Raw genomic sequence first — 22,871 nt, forward strand, 5'->3', positions numbered from 1 at the left:
CCTAAATAATCCATATATCAATTTTTTTATTTTTCATTTATACTGTCATGGTCTATCTATATTTAGAAACTCTTTTTTTTTTCTTTTTTTTTTACGACTTTTTTGCACAATTAAAAACATGTTTGAAAAGAAAAACAATTGAATCTGCATCACCGCATCCAACATAAGACCCATGACATTTTTTTCCTCTATCCAGCGACGGCGCTATAAGAGGTCTTGTTTTGGGCAGGAAGAGTTATAGTTTTGGTAACATCTTGAGGTATATATGACTTTTGGATTGCTTTTTATAACTTTTTTTTTTAGGTGAAAAAAGAAAAAATAGTGATACTGGCATTGTATATTTACAGTGTTTACCATACAAAATAAATAACACCATATTTTAATTTTCTGGTTTGTTACAAACGCTGTAATATTACGTATGTATGTATGTGATTCATTGCTTATAACATATATTGTAGTTTTAGATTTGCATTGAGAATTCTACCTGTGTATAATGCAATGGTTTACCACATTACTGTACAGTCCCTGATGTAAAGTATCTAGCAAAGCTGTTCTATACAAAGTTCTATACCTATATTTTTTTATTATTCGAACAAAAGGCTGCTTACCTATTCCTCCCCTCCCGTCAGTCTTCTTACCGCATATTCTCCTGGCTCCTGCAGTCTTCCTGGTCACCTCACCTCCAGCCAGCTGGATCCTCTTCTTGCTAGTTTGGAGTGTTCTTTTCCTATAGTTCACCTCCTGCAGGGCAGTGAACGCTATTAGTGACGTAGCATTCACTGCCTAGCAGGAAATGCTGAAATTTCGGCAGCCTACTTTAGCGCACACGCGCGATATCGTCACTAGGGTGTCATACAGTACTAGCTGATATTCCCGGCTTCATGGGAGTTACTTTAATACAGGTGTTTGTGTTGTTCGCACTGAAAATTTTATAAAGTCGTGGTTATTTCCAGGAAACTGCGGAATAAAGGATGTATAAACCTACAGCAGCGTTAGATTCTCCTCAGGCTGCATGTACTGATGTTTCTCTGCAGAATGTACCACCTCTCCCATTCTCCTAATTTTTTTTACCCTTAAAGGTAACGTCCCTTTTTATTCAAATGTACCCCCAGACTGGAGGTCGCAGACCATTCTTGGCCATAAAGGCATGCTCCCTGCTTGCAGTTCATGGGCACTTTCTTCTGCTCAGTAAATGCACACAGAGGTGACTTAGATTCTTTTTAGTCTATACACATAGAGGAACATTAGATTGTCCTCAGGCTATACACATAGAGGCGCGTTAGATTGTCCTCAGTATATACACATAGAGGTGAAGTAGATTCTTCTCCATATACAAATCCTTTCCCTAGGCTTTATGGTTTCTGAGAAATCTGTATCGCAGATTTTTTTCACACTTGGGATTGATTTATTGAAGTTGCAACTCCTTTACTTTTCTTATTTAGGCCGGCTGCACACGGCCATAACTGGCTCCGCCTCGGCGCTTCCCAGAGACCCCAATACTTACCTGCGGATCCGGCGTCCTACGTACCGCAAGTCGCTTCGGCGTGACGCGCCGCAGCGTCACATGACGCGCCGGCGGTAAGCGGGGAAGCGGTTTCACGCTATCTTCCGCTGTGCTACAGCGGAAGATAGTGTGACGGACGGCTTCCATTGACTGCAATGGAAGCCGTCCGCGCGTACACCCGCGGGAAATAGAGCATGCCGCGGGTGATTTCACGGTGCGGAATTCCGCACGTGAGCATTGAGCTATTAGGTTCAATAGAACCTAATAGCTGCAGGCAACGCCGTGGAAATCTGTCCGTGGGAAGGAGCCCTTAGGTTGTGAAGAATGGATGTGGCAAATTTCCTGTTCTGGCCTTACACTAGAACAATATCGGGAGGAAAGTGAAAGGCCAGGTAAAAATATACAGCTAATTAATACATTTAACAGATAGGCGCACCGCGGAGACTCGCAGCATGCTGCGATTTAAATACCGTGAGCGGAGAATCGCTATGGTCCTCCGCTCGTGGACAGCGGGGCTGCGCTTTCCATAGTAGTCTATGGAAAGCATTCACTGCATTTCCCGCGGGAAACCCAGTTAAAATCGCCCATGGACAGGCAGCCTAATACTTGATACATACAATAAGGTCATTTGAAGACGTTCAATGATATAACATGGGGATTAAAGGATTTGAGTGCCTGAAGAACTCAAATTTACTAATTTGAATTCAGTCCATGAGAAAAGACTGCACTACAGTTGGAGGTTCATTATTACTACTTACTACTGGCTGTACAATAGGTGTTATATAGTACACCCATCCAGCTGCACTATGAATCCCATCATGTGTCCATTCTTTCTGACATGAGTTCTTGAGGACCACCTTTTATGAATGTGAACCATGTATTTTTGGCTCATTATTGTTTTCTTTTTCATAGAAACCATTAAAAGTGGAACAATATTAGAAAACCTGTTAATCCATGCATATTTCTCTGCTGCTATTTGAAAACCTTTTATATGATTTTTTTGGAAATGAACAGACGGTCCTCAATATTTGTGGATATTACTGATCTGAATTTCCGCAAAGTAACAATCAACAAAGGGGGCACAATCTGAAATTAAAGGGCCACTCCAGCAAAAACACGTTTTCCATCTTTGCAGCCCTCACCTGAGAGCCTGTTGCACTCCTGTCTGATGCTTATCAGGCACCATCTTCATGCTGAGATTTCTGCTTTCACTTTTATTATTCTGTGCTAGCAACCCCATGATACATCAGCCCAGCATTCCATTAGCAGCTAGAGACTGTACCATCTCTGCTGCAAAGAAGACACTGCCATTACAGTCTGCAGTCACATAAACAAGCTACAAACCATAAGGCCTAATTCCCACGGGCGGACTTCTCCCGCGTATCACGCGGTGTAAATCCGCGGCGTTGCCCACGCAGCTATTTGGTTCTATTGAACCTAATAGCACAATGCTCACGGTGCGGAATTCCACCATGGCATTCCAGCCCATGAAATCACCCGCGGCATGTTCTATTTGCCGTGGTGCGTATGCGCAGACGGCTTCCATTGCAGTCAATGGAAGGCGTCCATCACGCTATCTTCTGCTGTAGCACAGTAGAAACACTTCCATGAAAACACTTCCCCGACCACCGCCGCCCGCATCAAATAACGTTACCGGCGCGTCATGTGATGCTGTTGGCGTGTCACATGACACTGCCCGCGCGTCGTGCACTGTACTGCGCATGCGTGCCGGCGCGGGACATCGGGCAGCGGATCCGGAGGTGAGTATAGGGTCTTTGGAGGGGCGCTGTGACAGACTCTGCTGTGGAATTCCGCTTGCGGAGCCCGGCGCGGCCGTGGGCACTGGGCCTAAGTATACAGTCTGCAGCATGAGCTGTGTTCTTCTTCATTATAACTGTGTGTTCACCATCAGTAACTGGGGTAGGAATTTCTGTGCTACCCTCTGAAGAACAGGTGTGACTAATTTGAGAACACATGAACCCAAGTAAATCTGAGCTGTTCAGAATTATGATTACATGACCATGTGAGGAGAAAGAGTCCAGGAGTTTCAGACAGAAAAATAACTAGACAATGTATATTCCCTGGGGGTCAGCCACATCATGAATGAATTTTTAAAAAAATCACGGGAGTGGTTCTTTAATTGGGGGAAAGATCAGAAGCCATGCCAGAAAATATTAGGAGCAGTAGGTGCTTTGGACAAACAGCAGATATGGTTGAAAAATCACCAGTAAGTGAATTTTAGCCTGCCTGGGATAAGCATATATCTGTCCTAAGAGAAAACTAACAAGGGAATAATATAACGGTGGACTATACAAGAAGGAAGTCCACAGCAGCAGCACGATGCAGAGATAATAAAATACCTTTATACCTCCATTAAAACATAGTTGCGATGTTTCGACCTTTGATGTTATTAGGTCTTTATGTGCTAAACTCTCAGGTAGTTTCCAATCTGTGTCAGACTACAATTCCACAACTTACTAATGAAGGAACTGGTAATGCCTACTCGTCAAGGTTTTCATACTTTTTCAGGTAAACAAAAGAGGAATTGTACAATGCAGAATTATAAGAGGAAAAGGCTCCAGATTATGGGGAAAACAACTACTCAAACAGACATGTCAGGAGAGCTGACGGGCCCTCTATAAATGGAGACTCCTATGGTGACAATACCATATACAGTTTAAATTTATGGAGATTTGAAGAGGAAGACTGCCTGTCCACTAGCGTTATTGATTTGTGTTCCCTTTGGCGATAATCCAACCACGGGGGAACGCAATGCACACTTTCCATAGCGTTGTTATGGAAAGCACAGCCCCCTCTGTCCACGAGCGGAGAATTATACCAATTCTCCGCTCACGGCTGGCAAATCGCAGCATGCTGCGAATTGCTGCGATTCTCTGCAGTCAGCCTATCTGTCAGATAGACTGACCATGGAGATCCATCTGCAGGCTTATGCTCCCAGGCGGCGGATCTCCGCCACGGGATACCGCAACAGCTGTGGACAGGCAGCTGGACTATTGACTAACTCACACTATAATCCAGAAAATAACACTGGTATGCTTAGAATAACTGTCTTTGCGTGAAAAAACGTGTAATAAATCAGGATATAATAAACCGATCAAAAGGTTGTACTTCATTAGATATTTCTGCACAAAATAGCTACACGATATTAGCAGCACACAAAGAAGCAAAGATTATGTTGTGCATTTACCTTGCAAGAGCTCCATGGAGACATCTGGTTCACAATTTTACTTTTAAAAGTCCCCCTGGTGGATTATGTGATGGGGTGACTGCCTTAGCTCTTAAGTAGTAAATACTATTAGGATGCATAAATAGGCTCAGATACAGAACATCTTAATATATACTGACTTCTTTATTAATTTCACACAAGATATTAAATGTAGAAATTGCCTTCAGAAGTCAGGGCAATAGTCTTTAAATGTGGCCCTGGTTGATGCTGATGTTGATGGGCCTGTCACTTACAAAGGGTCAAAGAATTCAGCACGCAGGAGAGGACCGCCCCTCTCTGTGAGGGAAACCTCTTGGGAACCATGGCTGATGGACTGCCCTTCCTTAAGGCTGTGGACCTCCCTTAGGTTGTGAGTGGTCCAATGTTGAGAACAAAGGCCAAGCCTGGAATCTGCCTCTTGATGCAGCGGATAACTCACTTCTTTCGTGAATATATCCAACTGTGGAAAGTAAGGTTGAAGTTATGTCCAGTCATGAGAACAGAGACCAAGCCTGGAATCTGCATGTGGATGCAGTGGATGACTCACTACTTTTATGAATATATTCAACTGTGGAAAGTCCGGTTGAAGTCCAGTCCAGTGGTAAGAACAGAGACCAAGCCTGGAATCTCCATCTTGGTGCAGTGGAGAGGACCCCCCCTCCCTGTGGGGGAAACCTCTTGGAAATTATGGCTGATGGACTGTCCTCCCTTAAGGCTGTGGACCTCCCTTAGGTTGTGAGTGTCCAATGTTGAGAACAGAAGCCAAGCCTGGAATCTGTCTATTGATGCAGCAGATTACTCACTTCCTTTGTGAATGTATCCAAATGCAGAAAGTCCGGTTGAAAGTCAAAGCCAGTGTTGAAAACCAAGGCCAAGCCTGGAGTCTGCAATTATTAACTCGCTTCTTTGGTGAATATATTCAACTGTGGAAAGTTCGATTTTAAATTCACGTCTAGTGGTGAGAACCGAGACCAAGCCTGGAATCTGTCTCTTGATGCAGTGGATGACTCACGTCTTTTATGAATATATCCAACTGTGGAAAGTCCGGTTGAAGTCCAGTCCAGTGGTAAGAACAGAGACCAAGCCTGGAATCTGCATCTTGATGCAGTGGAGAGGACCCCCCCCCCCCCCCCTTCCTGTGAGGGAAACCTCTTGGAAATTATGGCTGATGGACTGCCCTTCCTTAAGGCTGTGGACCTCCCTTAGGTTGTGAGTGGTCCAATGTTGAGAACAAAGGCCAAGCCTGGAATCTGCCTCTTGATGCAGCGGATAACTCACTTCTTTCGTGAATATATCCAACTGTGGAAAGTAAGGTTGAAGTTATGTCCAGTCATGAGAACAGAGACCAAGCCTGGAATCTGCATGTGGATGCAGTGGATGACTCACTACTTTTATGAATATATTCAACTGTGGAAAGTCCGGTTGAAGTCCAGTCCAGTGGTAAGAACAGAGACCAAGCCTGGAATCTCCATCTTGGTGCAGTGGAGAGGACCCCCCCTCCCTGTGGGGGAAACCTCTTGGAAATTATGGCTGATGGACTGTCCTCCCTTAAGGCTGTGGACCTCCCTTAGGTTGTGAGTGTCCAATGTTGAGAACAGAAGCCAAGCCTGGAATCTGTCTATTGATGCAGCAGATTACTCACTTCCTTTGTGAATGTATCCAAATGCAGAAAGTCCGGTTGAAAGTCAAAGCCAGTGTTGAAAACCAAGGCCAAGCCTGGAGTCTGCAATTATTAACTCGCTTCTTTGGTGAATATATTCAACTGTGGAAAGTTCGATTTTAAATTCACGTCTAGTGGTGAGAACCGAGACCAAGCCTGGAATCTGTCTCTTGATGCAGTGGATGACTCACGTCTTTTATGAATATATCCAACTGTGGAAAGTCCGGTTGAAGTCCAGTCCAGTGGTAAGAACAGAGACCAAGCCTGGAATCTGCATCTTGATGCAGTGGAGAGGACCCCCCCCCCCCCCCTTCCTGTGAGGGAAACCTCTTGGAAATTATGGCTGATGGACTGCCCTCCCTTAAGGCTGTGGACCTCCCTTAGGTTGTGAGTGTCCAATGTTGAGAACAGAGGCCAAGCCTGGAATCTGTCTATTGATGCAGCAGATTACTCACATCCTTTTTTTGTGAATGTATCCAAATGCAGTAAGTCCGGTTGAAAGTCAAAGCCAGTGTTGAGAACCAAGGCCAAGCCTGGAGTCTACAATTATTAACTCGCTTCTTTTGTGAATATATTCAACTGTGGAAAGTTCGATTTAAAATCACGTCCAGTGGTGAGAACCAAGACCAAGCCTGGAATCTGCCTCTTGATGCAACGGATAACTCACTTCTTTTGTGAATATATCCAACTGTGGAAAGTCCGGTTGACGTCCATTCCAGTAGTGAGAGCTGAGACAGAGCCTGGAATCTGCCTCTTGATGTAGTGAATGACTCACTTCTTTTATGAATATATCCAACTGTGGAAAGTCCAGTTGAAGTCAAGTCCAGTGGGAAGAATGGAGGCCAAGCCTGGGATCTGCATCTTGATGCAGTGGATGACTCACTTTTTTTTATGAATATATCCAACTGGGGAAAGTCCGGTTGATGTCAAGCCCAGTGGTTAGAACAGAGACCGTTTGGACTGTCTGCCTTTAATGGAGCGGATGTATACTCAACTGCGGAAAGTCCAATAAAAGTCAAGTTCAGTGGTGAGAATAGAGAACATGCCTGTTGATGCAACAGATAATTCAGTTGTTTCCGGAATATATCTTACTTTGAAAGTGCAGTTCATTGTGACATCCATTGCTGGGATGGAGCTGGAAATCTATCTCTTCCTCCTGAAGTGTAGGTCATCTGATGTTAATGTGGTGGCTGCCATGTAATTGTCTTGGAGATGCAGATGATAATGTGCAGTACTAAGCAGGAAGCAGACATAAGGATGGAACTAGTCTTCTAAAGAATGGACCCAAGAAATGAGGATTAATATTACTGTAGAGGCAGTTTGTTATTCACAACCCGTACCCAATAAGATGTCCCTGTCCAGAAATTGACATAGTCATACTGAGAATACATATGGATATCATAATAGCATCCCTTAACATCAGATATGTTGCTTGACAGTTTTTAGAAAACAAGGTAGACTAATTATAAAAATGCTGCATTTTACATTTGTGCCTAAAGAGCCAATGTAAACCCAAGGTTTATTTAATTCTGCAAGAGACATATGAGGACAATGAACATATTTCTGTACTAGCTTACCCGTCGCGCGTTGCTGCGAAGACATACATACATTCGTTTTATATATCTAGATAACAACCAATCACAGCGCAGCTTTTTTAGGTTACCTCAGTGGTATAATATATAACAACCAATCGCAGCGCAGCTTACATGTTACCTCAGCTTTATAATATATAACACCCAATCACAAGCAGCTTATATGTTACCTCAGCAGTATAAAATATAAGAACCAATCACAGTGCAGCTTTCATGTTACGTCAGCAGTAAGAGAAATAACAACCAATCACAGCGTAACTTTTATTCTGCCTCAGCAATATAAAAAATAGCAACCAATCACAGCGCAGCATTCATTTTACCTCAGCGGTATAATATATAGCAACCAATCACAGCACAGCTTTTATTTTACCTCAGCATTCTCAATATCCTATTTATGACATAATCAATGCTCGTGCCAACTTTTGCGCTTAGGATTGAATAATCGATGCAGTGGATGACTCACTTTTTTTTATGAATATATCCAACTGGGGAAAGTCCGGTTGATGTCAAGCCCAGTGGTTAGAACAGAGACCGTTTGGAATCTGCCTTTAATGGAGCGGATGTATACTCAACTGCGGAAAGTCCAGTAAAAGTCAAGTTCAGTGGTGAGAATAGAGAACATGCCTGTTGATGCAACAGATAATTCAGTTGTTTCCGGAATATATCTTACTTTGAAAGTGCAGTTCATTGTGACCCATTAACTTTTCCTATTTATGACATAATCAATGCTCCTGCCAAATTTCGAGTTTCTATGACACCGTGAAGAGAGAGAATTAGATTCCGTACGTAAAATTTGGACGCTAATTCTTTTGCGCATAGAATTGAATAATCAAGTTGGGACCCATTAGCTTTTCCTATTTATGACATAATCAATGCTCGTACCAAATTTACCGTTTCTATGACATTGGAAAGTGAGAAAATTACATTCCGCACGCTTTTGCGCATAGAATTGAATAATCGAGTTGGGACCTATTAACTTTTCCTATTTATGACATAATCAATGCTCGTGCCAAATTTCGAGTTTTTATGACATTGGGAAGCGAGAAAATTAGATTCCGTACATAAAATTTGGACGCTAGATTCCGTACATAAAATTTGGACGCTAATTCTTTTGCGCATAGAATTGAATAATCTAGTTGGGACCCATTAACTTTTCCTATTTATGACATAATCAATGCTCGTGCCAAATTTCAGGTTTCTATGACATTGGGAAGTGAGAGAATTAGTGGCAATGATGGAAATCGAACGATCTACGTGGGGGGGTCGTAACTGTCGACGATGCACGCACGCGCGCCATTTATGGTAGCATAAATATACTATGCCTATAGTCTTCCCAGGAGTGTACTCAACAACTTCCCAAAGTTTCATGGCGATCGGATGAATGGTGTAGTAGCGCATAAAGGACAAACAGACACGCACACAGACATACATTCAATTTTATATATTTAGATGTACCTTCAGATTCATCCATTTCTGCCTTCTTACGGTCTCTTTCAATAAATATGGCAGTGGCTAAGAAGCAACCTCCTCCGATGACTACCACAAATGCGCAGCTCATGAGGGCATAGTCGAGGCTGCGGAATATTTGTAGAGTTGATTCTGGCCTTCCGCTTCGGATGAAATACGATATCTGAGGATAAGAAGAGATAGTTGGTTAGTGATATATATGTTTATATGTTTAGAATATATATAATATATAGTTAGTAAAGTTCAAAAACTAAGAATACATATTGTTCCTTACAACAGCAAATATATACTTGTTAGGAAATGTGGTAACTTGAAGGGTTGTGGCAGCAGAAGTGCCGCAATGTATTTAGTAGAGGAGTTTCTATCCTGCAATCTGTGAGCAGCGCTAGTTCTAACTTTCTCAGCCCTGATATTAGACATTGGCTGGAGTTTAGAGACATGATTCACTGTGATAGCCTCCGTCACCAGATAATCTATTCTATTACATTGCTCCAGGACTTTTGGTCTTTGGAGATCTGTTGCTATATACAAGCAAGCTATTCATAACCTGGACATAGAACGTCTGTATACATTCTATACGGGTTCTGTACATGAGCCCTATTGATATCATATGTGTATACTTTTCAGTGTTATCTGTGTACTGTGTAAGTGCTTTATGTAGACATGGATCATAACACAGTATAAAGCTTTGCCTGGGGTTCATTTAAGTTCATTTCTAGTGGTAAAAGTAGTATGTTTATGTACCACTAAGGAAACAATATATAACAACGACTTACAACTCCGATGATATATGGACTAGTAGCATCACCCAGTAGGTGGGATAGTACAATCTGCACGGCCTGTGCTGTAGATTGCCGTTTCGGTGCTACAATATACTGAAACACAAGAATAATCCAAGTAGGCAAAAGGAAGTAATTGAACTCAACAAAACAAGAACTGTCAAAGTGACTGCATATGAAAACGACAAAATACTAGAAACAAGTCAACGCTGCAGTTGGTATCCAATGGGTAGCACAGGACAAACAAAAATCTGACTAAAATATCAGATCCACACTTTTTATAACTCACCAGGAGGATGTTGGTCAGAATGGCCCATTTCAAGCTGATTAATGTATGTCCAATGAATGTAAAGACCTGCAGAGAAGAAACATATGGAAGCCAAGTATACGAATGTATCTGTTACCCTTTTGGTAAGTGCTGGACCTTGTGAGGTACAAGACTAAACCCGTCCTTGTTCTCAGTACACATACAGTGTACTGAGAACAAGACTAAACCCATCCTTAACCTCTTGATAAGTGCTGGACCTTCTGAGTTCAAGACTAAACCCATCGTAAGCCTATATACAGTGTACTGAACACAAGACTGAAACATCCCTAGGTCTATACACAGTGTACTGAGGACAAGACTAGTAAGATCAGTCATGTTTAATCCATTCATCAACTACAATTTACATGTGACCATCTAAAGATCTCCCCCACCATGTACTAAGTCTCTACTGGAAACATCCCTCCTTTATCCCAGATCCATTAAATGGATAACAGTCTACACATTAAGTACTTACATAGGTGGCCACAAGACTGATGTCCGCAAGAACCAAAGACAAAAACAGGGAGGGGGCGGAGCCTAGCATGCCACATGCGCAAACTAATGGGCCTGCGCGTGGGTTGTCTTTTTGGAATCTTTTGCTGATCTCCACACCTGCTACAACTCCAAGGATGCCAGAGATCACTGTGAGCACGTCGAAGATGGTACTGCAAAGGAAAGTGTTATGGAGGTTAGTAAAGAAGCTCAGAGAACATATAAATGAGGGTCAAAGAGCTGAGTACGACTTATGTTTTATGTTATCTGCTTATTTGATGGTAAGCATGACATTGCAAAGCTAACTGAATTTGTGCCTTCAATTCAAATATGAACAGAGTCCTATCCCTAGATGACTATATAAGGCTCAAATCTGAAGAGAAGCAATTCTGTAATCTGGATCACACAATGTGAATAAATACATACCTGTTGTTATAGTCGCACAGTGCACTCTGACAAGATTCCGTTGCCTGCAGGGTACGTGCACGGGCCAAGAGAGTGGGAGCCCAGAGACCTAAGGCGCCAGCTGCGAATGCTGCAGCAGAGTTTCCAAGACTGGAAAACACGAAACTTTGACTGCAGAGAGTTAAAAGAAGAAGCACGGGGTAATGAAAAATTACAAAATTTCATGCAGAGGATCGCTGATAACAATCTTAATACAGAAAATACGTACTTTTTGAATAGTTTCTTCACGTCCGACACCCAATAATTGCAGTTTAGTGTCGTATTGCTCTTTCTCTTGTCTATAGCTCCGCTTTGTGGTTCCTTGATGAAGAATATCATGAGGAGGGCGGCAATCAGGCCCAAACCAGGGATGATCTGTATGGAAGAAGCAGATATTGTATGTCACATATAATGGGATCAACACAAAGTACAAGTCACCACATATGGCTTTAATTGGGCAATAAACTTAGAAATGTGGAAGCAGTTCCATTAGGACTACACAAGAATTACAATTATAATCTGTAGTATATCGCAAAAGCCGGAGGTTAACTATAACTTTCCCATCTCTTTAGGGAATATAAGGGACAATAAATGTGCCATTCATTAATTAGAATTGTGATATCCAGATAGTCTAAATGCCTTAAAAATAATACATTGTGATCTATTACTTACCCGCAGTGCCCAGCAAAAGTTACCACCGGCAGCGGTTGTTACTTTTTGCTCCAACAATGTATCCCAAGCCACTGTCAATAGAAAGGAAGTGCTTAGAATTTCCAATAAATATCAATAAATTCAATTAATAATATAAATGTGCTACAGAGATATATATATATATATATATATATATATATATATATATATATATATATATACACATACATACATATATGGATACTCACCTGCCAGCCAGTATGGTTAAGTAAAAGATAGATAGCATTCGGCTGCGCTTGTCTGCCGCAAAGAGATCCGCAATGATGGAGGGGGCGATGGTGGTAAAACTGGACTCTAAGGCATCAACCAATCCTCTTATTATCAGGACCATGAAATACTGTGAAGATAGTAAACGGCAAATGTTCAGTCAGTTTTAATGAAGTTCTCTCACCTGATGACAAGTCGACCTGGTTATGCAGAGAAGTGGTAATGCAGTGGCCGAGGAGCAGGCCTTCAGCTGAGGGGATGGCGGGGTATATTTTGGCAAACCGTTCACTTAAGCTTTGCAAAGTACGGCATTCAGTGCTTCAGAATACACCTTCTAGAATTTTTATATTCTCTTGACTCATTTCTTTATACTTGTACAGGGTATTAGTGTATCTTGATGCCACCTTAAGCTGAGGTTTGACAGGGAAAACGCCCCTGTCACACCCCTAGCTCCTGATAGGGTCAAGAGCAGAAGGTCCTGGTTTCTACTCAGAAATGTATGAGATACACTACACATGCTTTCATAATAATCTCTGTTAAACTGCAACTATACCAATGCATAATTGTAAAACCATGATCTAGAAAACCAATAAAAACTTCATGATTAAAAAAAAAAGAGCAGAAGGTCCTGGAAGGTGCTAAAGGTCTGCTATGTAACTGAGAAGCCCCTTCACAGCGAAATGCCTGTCCCCTGCCGCCTAACCTGTTGATGTGACATTGCCACGACGCCATAGCCTCCAAGGTCTCTTCCTCCTGGAGGTCTATGCACCCGCAACCTCTGTCAGTCGGACGCCGATGTAGGCTCCGTGCTCACCTTAGGCGGGGTGGGGGTGGACGCATGTAAGTGACTGTGTGCGCCGCTGCCGGCTCCCTGCGCCTGTGTGTGTGCACAGCGTTTTTAAGTTAGTGGAGGGCCGCCGCTCTGTCCTCCCTGCTGTGCAGTGGAATTGTACTAATATGTGGGGGTGGGGGGCCTGCTTCACGGCACTCTGTGTCCTGAGTAATGACGATCGCGCTCAGTGGTGTTACACAGACCGGGGTGCCGGCTTCTGGTACGACAGCGGGGAAGGGTTATTACGCTGGGCCTATCCTCCCCTGCGTCCGTGCTCACCGCTTATGCTGCCACAATCCTCGCCTGCAGTGGCGGTCCCGAAGAGCCATAGCTGCAGGCCAGCGTTATGTTACTAGTCTGTCAGGACCTGAGAGGACCTGAGCTGTGCAGCCAATCAGCTACAGGGGGCGTCACCCCCTGTCAATCTTGACTCCACCAGGACTTCCTGGTGGCGTCAAGATACACTAATACCCTTGTACAATTCTGGTTCCCTAAGGCTCATACATCCTCAGTCGCAGTAATCTGATGGATCTCCTTCTTGGGATGAACACTCAACTGTACGGCCATTCTAGCACATTCACACTTGTGACTAATGTTAGGTAGTTTCTTATCTTCTATCTGAAGAAGAGTCGTCCTTAAGTGATTTGATTTCCAATCAATTTCTCGTTACCTTATTAGGGATGAAGGTCGCACATAAGTAAACGCTTGACCAGATGGCGATTCCTGCGCACATGATGTAGTTGATGATGTATTTGCGGTTGTAGCGGTCGCCCAAATATCCAAAGACGTGAGCGAACAGCATATAGCTGCAGATGAATGCTAAAAGGGAGGGGAAGAGAAAAAGTGACAATGTAAGGAATTATGGCTGGAGGTGATATATTGAATTGTTTAACCCCCTCCCGTCCACATCACTTTTTGCATTTTGCTTACAGTAAACATTGACAGGAGGCCATTATGTGTACTCTACCAATATGGATCCAGTTAGACCAGGCCATGATGATGTCATATCCGTGTGCCTCTGTGACATCATCCCACTCCAGTTATCTGGAATATTGGTTGAGTCTTCACAATCGCAGCTTTTATGTAACTTACAAATTTTTAAATGGAGAAGTCAATAAAACATGTTGTGGATATTAAGGGTCAGGAATGCTATCTTTTCTCTTTAGGGAGAGCATAATACGGTCCGCGCATATTTAGTGCAGATCTCCACAGCTGATGATCTTTAAATTGTATTTTTTTTGCATGCGGGAGATCGCAGATTTTTCACACGCAGATGTACACAGATCATCCACACGTGAAAAAAAACCCAACCCCACCTCCCAGCTTTTTCTCTACTTTCCTAATTGAATTTAACCTTCAAATCTGCGGTGCATCCGCAAATGTATTGCGGATCTCCCGCACCCATTAATGGTGCCCATCCCACGTTAAAATGGTGCATGCTTCGTTTTTTCCCTACGTGTGAAATCTGCAAATTGAGATAAATCACAGCCGTGGCTGTTAAATTAACCGTGGATGGTCAAAGATTCCCTATGGGAAAATTGATCTGCAGATTTCATGTGCAGGAGCCGCGGGGATTGAATTATGCCTGTGGACATGAGGTCTTATAAAGCCATTCATGCTGCTCCTCTGGGTAATATGCACATAAGGGAGATGGAACAATACTTCTGCAGGGCCACCTCTTGGAAGGTAGCATTCCTGCAAGTCAATGTTAGACTCTTTATATTAACTAATGTAGAAAGTGACAAGAATGCTGCCAGTTTCCATGTGATAAGGTTTTCCATTTGGTGTGAAGATATTCTTTGTACTATTATAGACCCCTCATAGCTTTGGGCCTTATGAACCAGTTTTAACCTGTCTACTTCTCCACTTACCTGCGGTAATGCCGCGATTCATGTAGATGACTAGACTCGTATAGGTAAGGATCGCTAGAGTGATGACGCAGCGTATGTAGGAGAGTCCGGCTTGCTCCTCCTGCATTTCTTTGCTTTCGCCCTTTTCTTCATCTGGTCCATGTTGATCGGTCTCTATTGGGTTTTCTTCCTCCATTATATGTGGATGAGAGTGTATTGCTTTTTCCTCATCCATCATGGTTGATGGTACACAATTGGAGGGAGACGCCATGTTCACGGAGCCGTGCGAACACTGCGGAGACACAAGATGGGAAACTGTAAAACATGTCATTACTGTCATTATAGCTCATTTCATACAGTGCAGAAATTCTACTAGTCCGGCACATAATCACAAGAGCTCGGACTGTCACAAAATCAGATGAAACTGCTGTTAAAAAAAGCCATTTAATACAGAGCTACTGGAGGACTAGAGGTTCCAGCACCCCTACACCAGCTAATACACTGAAACTCCCAACTACTGCAGCTCCAGCAACCTGCAGACTGTGTGGTGATCACCAAGGACGTAACTATAGAGGATGCAGGGGATGCGGTTGCACCCGGGCCCGGGAGCCTTAGGGGGCCCATAAGGCCTCTCTTCTCTATATAGGAAGCCCAGTACTATAAATAAAGCTTTATAGTTGGGGGCCCTGTTATAGGTTTTGCATTGGGGCCCAGGAGCTTCAAGTTACGCCTCTGGTGATCACTGTCATGCGTCAGTGCAATAAGGGCCCATTCACACAGTAAAATATACAGTCCGAAAACAGGCAGAAAATACACCTGACTGGATATGGACCTACTGAATTAAATTGGTGTATTCAGACGTGTTTCTTTACGCACAAACCGCCCCGCCCCCCCCCCCCTCCGGATCATTATCTATATGGGTCCTTGTCACGGACCAAAATGAAAGTCTACAGGAGAGTACAAAAAACGCTGAGAAAATGGATGTGAACTGCTAAGTCACAGGGATTTTTATTTTTTTTTAATTTTTTTTTTTTTTTTTTTTTTTTACATTTCTCTTCAGGTCAGTATTAATCTGCCTGGGGTAATGGACTGTGTAGCCAGCGTATAAGTGTTTTTGTTAGGATACTTTAATCAACTCCTATTGGCCAAGGATGCTGGTTATACTTTAGTATTACATATCCGAGTCAGAGGTGCTTTTTTTTGGTTTCCAGTAACTACTGAGTCATTTGCCTAATTTAGTCTGTCACACTTTTGGCAATGGCCGGTACAGGATGTCGTGCCTTTGTGCCACCCCCAATTTAAAGAAAAAAGAAAAAACAGTTAAATGGAGGATGAACAATTGTGTGTCCCTAACATCAATCTGTGTAAAAGCCATTTAAACAAGCCCCATTCTCAAAAATGGAAGCTCATTTAACCGTGATATTAACCCCTTCATGACATGGCGTATTTTGGGCTTAAGGACCAAGCCTTATTTTTCCAATCTGACATCTGTCACTTTATGTGATTATAACTTTTTTGAATGCTTTTACTTATCAATGTGATTCTCAGATTGTTTTTTCGTGACATATTGTACTTTATGTTTGTGTAAAAATTGCATCAATAAATTTTGTCTTAACTAGGAAAAAAATCTAAATTTACAGAAAATTTGGAAAAATTGACAATTTTCAAACTTTGAATTTTTCTTATTGTAAGACAGATAGTGAAACACCACAAAATAGTTAATAATTAACCTTTCCCATAGGCCTACTTTATACTGCAATAATTTTTAAGCGTTATTTTTTTTTTTTTTAGACTCCACAAAGTATATAAATTTAGCAGTCATTTTTCAAATTTTTACTAGCAAGTTTCAAAATCTGAAATTTTAAGGGCCAAATCAGTTTAGACGTGGATTTTAAGAGCCCGTATATCAGAAAACCCCTACAAATCACCACATTTTAAAAACTGCACCCTTCAAAGAATTCAAAATGGCATTTAGGAAGTTTATTAACCCTTTAGATGTTTCACAGGAATTAAACAAAAGTGCATCAGAAATTAGAAAAATTCAATTTTTCTACACATTTTCAATTTAAAACCATTTTTTCCTATAAAACAGCAGGAGTTAGCAGAGAAACAAAACTCAGGATGTATTACCAGGATTCCACAGTTTTTAGAAATGCCCCATATGTGGGCGTAAACTGTTGTTCAGGCACATGGCAGGGCTCAGAAGAGAAGGAGCGATATTTGGCTTTTTGAATGCAGATTTTGCTGGAATAATTTTCAGACCCCATGTAGTGTTTGCAGTGACCTTGAGGTACCAGTACATTTGAAACCCCCAAGAATTGACCTCATTTTGGAAACTAGACCCCTCTGGGAATTTATTAAGGTTTGTTGTGAGTGGTTTGAACCCACAGGTGCTTGAGGAATTTTTTTAACAATTTGAGTTTGAATACGAAAAATTCCATTTATTCACATAATGTTAAGCTTTAGGCCCAGATTTATATTTTTTACCAGGAGCAGAAGGAGAAAAGGTACCCTATGATGCGTTACCCAATTTCTCCCAAGCACGGAAATGCCCCATAAACTGTGGGCATAAACTGTTGTTTGGGCGCATGGCAGGGCTCAGAAGGAAAGCAGCGCTTTTTGAATGCAGATTTTGCTGGAATCATTTTCAGACCCCATGTAGTGTTTGCAGTGCCCCTGAGGTACCAGTACATTTGAAACCCCCAAGAATTGACACCATTTTGTAAACTAGATCCCTCAGGGAATTTAGTAAGGGGTGTAGTGAGCGTTTTTAACAGCTTGAGTTGAATACGAAAAATTCAAATTTTTCCAGTAATATTTAGCTTTAGGCCCAGATTTATATTTTTTACCAGGAGCAGAAGGAGAAAAGGTACCCCATGATGCGTTACCCAACTGCTCCTATGTGCAAAAATACCCCATATGTGGGTGTAAACTGTTTGGGCACATGGCAGGGCTCAGAAGGGAAGGACTTGGCATGTGGGTTTATGTAAAAGCTCTGCGAAGTACATCAGGGTAAAACCTCAGGGCAACAGTAAAATTCAGGGATGTGCGGTATGTCTTAAAGCAATTGTTTATACACAGGCCGGGTTGTGTGGGGCACGTTTCGCAATGATACATGGTGTCCTTTCTTATCCATTGTTTGTAGCACACTCTGCACTTTTTTGGGGTCCTTCTCTTCTTCCCAGTGGAGGGAATTTCACTGGGAAAGTGCTGCCCTGGTACAATCCTCGTGGCCTCGCTTCCAGAAGTACTGGGCTGCTCTCCCACCTCCTGGTCCCCAAATATTAGGGCCTTGATAACGTCTTCCAGAAATTTTAAGAAGGTGCTCCTCTTGCCTGCACCCCGATACAGCACGTAGGCATTGTATGTGCCATCTGTACAAAGTGCACAGCCAGTTTTTTGTACCACACCCGTGTTTTCCGCATGGCATTATACGGCTCCAGTACCTGGTCTGATAGATCAACCCCTCCCATGTACTTATTATAGTCAAGGACACAGTCTGGCTTGGGGGTTTCTGTACTGGTACCTCGTACTGGGCAGGGGGTACTACTGTGGCCGTGGATAGTGGTCAATATAAGGACATCCCTCTTGTCCTTATACTTGACACACAACATATTGTCGCTGCATTGGGCCCGGCTCTTACTCCTTCTGAGCAGTTGCCCAAGCAGCGTCTTAGGGAGGCGTCTCTGATTTTTTTCGGGTGGTACCACATGCCACTGTTTCTCTGGAAGCGAGGCACTGAAACAGGGGGATACTGGTATAAAAGTTGTCCAGGTATAGATGGTAACCCTGGTCTAATAGTGGGTGCACTAGTTCCCACACTTTTTTCCCTGTTACTCCCAGCACGGGGGGGGGGGGGGGGGAATTCTGGGGGCTCAATTTTGGTGTCCTTCCCCTCATAAATGCGGAATTTATGCGTGTACCCCGATGTACTTTCGCACAGTTTGTACAATTTTGCGCCATAACGTGCCCGCTTACTGGGCAGGTACTGGCAGAATTTGAGCCTCCCTTTGAAGTGCACCAGGGACTCGTCTACTGCAATATTTTTTCTGGGGTATATGCCTGGGCAAATTTTAAATTAAAATGTTCCACTACTGGCCTGATTTTATACAAGCGATCCTAATTGGGATGATCACTTGGGGGGCACTCTGCATTATCGTTATAGTGAAAAAATGTTTGGATCATCTCAAACCGTGTCCTTGACATCGCCATGCGGAACATAGGAGTATGATACAAAATATCAGTACTCCAGTACGCCCTGATGGTCGGCTTTTTCACTAGACCCATAGTTAACACAAGACCCCCAAATTTTTTTATTTATAGTGCATCCACAGGGGTCCGCTTATCGGGACTTGCGTAGCTGGAGGTGGGATTTAGCTGTATAAAATACTGGGCATACAAATTCCTTAGGGTCACTATGTGGGCAATGAAATCATCTGAAAAAAAAAGACAAAGTCCCTCGCTCTGAGCCCTTCAGTATCAAACTGAATCCCTGGCTTGCCAAAGAAGTCAGGGATCTAAAATTTTCAGGGGTACCCCAACTAACATCAGGTGTATTGGGGTCCACAGTAGTGGAAGTCCTTGGACGCCTTCTTGGGGGTACAGGTAGTTCAGATTCACTAGATGAGGATGAAGATGAGGAGGAGGAGAATGCCAGAAAAGTGACGTCACCCAAACTAGCAGAATCTGAGTCAGAGGCAATAATTGCGTACGCCTCCTCAGCAGTAAATCTCCTGCGGGCCATTATAAATGTGTAATATGCACTTCAGAAAAAAAATTTATTGTACAGGACACTGCGGGATCACTGGGATGGGGTGACCAGGGTACGGGGGGCAGAAATGCAGAACAAACTTTATTTTTCTCACACTACGCTGACTGACTACACACTAAGCTGACTAATGACGGGAAGGGGGACTATGAAATGTGACACAAAATGAGCTTTTTTTTCTTTTTTTTACACTGACAGATACACTGACAAACTAATGACTGGAATGGGGACTATGAAATGCGCTACACTACTATACTAATCACACTGCACTACAGATCCCAGCAACACTACTGATCACGCACACTACAGATCCCAGCTACACTACACTACTGATCACACTACAGATCACTCACTGCACTACAGATCCCAGCTACACTACACTACTGATCACACTATTGATCACACACTGTTGATCTCTACACTATTGATCACATCACACTACACTACACACTACAGAGCACACACACTACACTACTGATTACACCTCACTACACTCTCATTACACTACTGATCACACCTCACTACACTCTCACTACACTACTGATCACACCTCACTACACTCTCATTACACTACTGATCACACCTCACTACACTCTCACTACACTGCTGATCACACCTCACTACACTCTCACTACACTGCTGATTACACCTCACTACACTCTCACTACACTGCTGATCACACCTCACTACACTCTCTCTACACTGCTGATTACACCTCACTACACTACACACTACAGAGCACACTCACTACACTACACTACTGATTAAACCTCGCTACATTCTCACTACACTGCTGATTACACCTAACTACACTACACTACACACTACAGAGCACACTCACTGCACTACACTACTGATTACACCTCACTATACTCTCACTACACTACTGATTACACTCACTACACTGCTTATTACACCTCACTACACTGCTTATTACACCTCACTACACTCTCACTACACTACTGATCACACCTTACTACACTACTGATCACACCTCGCTACACTCTCACTACACTGCTGATCACACCTCACTACACTCTCACTACACTGCTGATCACACCTCACTACACTCTCACTACACTGCTGATTACACCTCACTACACTACACACTACAGAGCACACTTACTACACTACTGATTAAACCTCGCTACAGTCTCACTACACTGCTGATTACACCTCACTACACTACACTACACACTACAGAGCACACTCACTACACTACACTACTGATTAAACCTCGCTACATTCTCACTACACTGCTGATTACACCTCACTACACTACACTACAGAGCACACTCACTGCACTACACTACTGATTACACCTCACTATACTCTCACTACACTACTGATTACACTCTCACTACACTGCTTATTACACCTCACTACACTACTGATTACACCTCACTACACTCTCACTACACTACTGATCACACCTCACTACACGCTCACTACACTACTGATTACACCTCACTACACTCTCACTACACTGCTTATTACACCTCACTACACTGCTTATTACACCTCACTACACTCTCACTACACTACTGATGACACCTTACTACACTACTGATCACACTTCACTACACTCTCACTACACTGCTGATTACACCTCACTATACTCTCACTACACTACTGATCACACCTCACTACACTGCTTATTACACCTCACTACACTCTCACTACACTGCTTATTACACCTCACTACACTACACTATTGATCACACCTCACTACACTACACTGCTGATTACACCTCACTACACTACTGATTACACCTCACTACGCTCTCACTACACTACTGATTACACCTCACTACACTGCTGATTACACCTCACTACACTCTCACTACACTGCTGATTACACCTCACTACACTACACTGCTGATTACACCTCACTACACTCTCACTACACTGCTGATTACACCTCACTACACTGCTTATTACACCTCACTACACTACACTATTGATCACACCTCACTACACTACACTGCTGATTACATCTCACTACACTACACTACTGATTACACCTCACTACACTCTCACTACACTACTGATCACACCTCACTACACTACTGATCACACCTCACTACACTACTGATTACACCTCACTACACTGCTGATTACACCTCACTACACTCTCACTACACTGCTGATTACACCTCACTATACTCTCACTACACTACTGATCACACCTCACTACACTCTCACTACACTGCTTATTACACCTCACTACACTCTCACTACACTGCTTATTAGACCTCACTACACTACACTATTGATCACACCTCACTACACTACACTGCTGATTACACCTCACTACACTACACTGCTGATTACACCTCACTACACTCTCACTACTGATTACACCTCACTACACTGCTGATTACACCTCACTACACTCTCACTACACTGCTGATTACACCTCACTACACTACACTGCACTGCTGATTACACCTCACTACACTCTCACTACACTGCTGATTACACCTCACTACACTCTCACTACACTGCTGATTACACCTCACTACACTCTCACTACACTGCTGATTACACCTCACTACACTCTCACTACACTGCTGATCACACCTCACTACACTCACTACAGTACTGATTACACCTCACTACACTCTCACTACACTACTGATCACACCTCACTACACTCACTACACTACTGATCACACCTCACTACACTACACTGCTGATTACACCTCACTACACTCTCACTACACTGCTGATTACACTACACTACACTGCTGATTACACCTCACTACACTCTCACTACACTGCTCATTACACCTCACTACACTGCTTATTACACCTCACTACACTATACTATTGATCACACCTCACTACACTACTGATCACACCTCACTACACTACACTGCTGATTACACCTCACTACACTCTCACTACACTGCTGATTACACTACACTACACTGCTGATTACACCTCACTACACTCTCACTACACTGCTGATTACACTACACTACACTGCTGATTACACCTCACTACACTCTCACTACACTGCTGATTAC

General features: G+C 42.9%; 1 protein-coding gene and 1 pseudogene across 3 annotated transcripts in view; one reads left to right on the forward strand and one right to left on the reverse strand.

Moving 5' to 3' along the window:
• ATP7B (ATPase copper transporting beta) overlaps window positions 1-22,871 on the forward strand; it is a 98,180-nt gene that overhangs the window by 33,911 nt on the left and 41,398 nt on the right. The window lies entirely within an intron of this gene.
• LOC136616898 (protein spinster homolog 1-like) lies at window positions 8,551-15,342 on the reverse strand (annotated as a pseudogene).

Source organism: Eleutherodactylus coqui, chromosome 1 (genome assembly GCF_035609145.1).
Source record: "Eleutherodactylus coqui strain aEleCoq1 chromosome 1, aEleCoq1.hap1, whole genome shotgun sequence".
Lineage (NCBI taxonomy): Eukaryota > Metazoa > Chordata > Amphibia > Anura > Eleutherodactylidae > Eleutherodactylus > Eleutherodactylus coqui.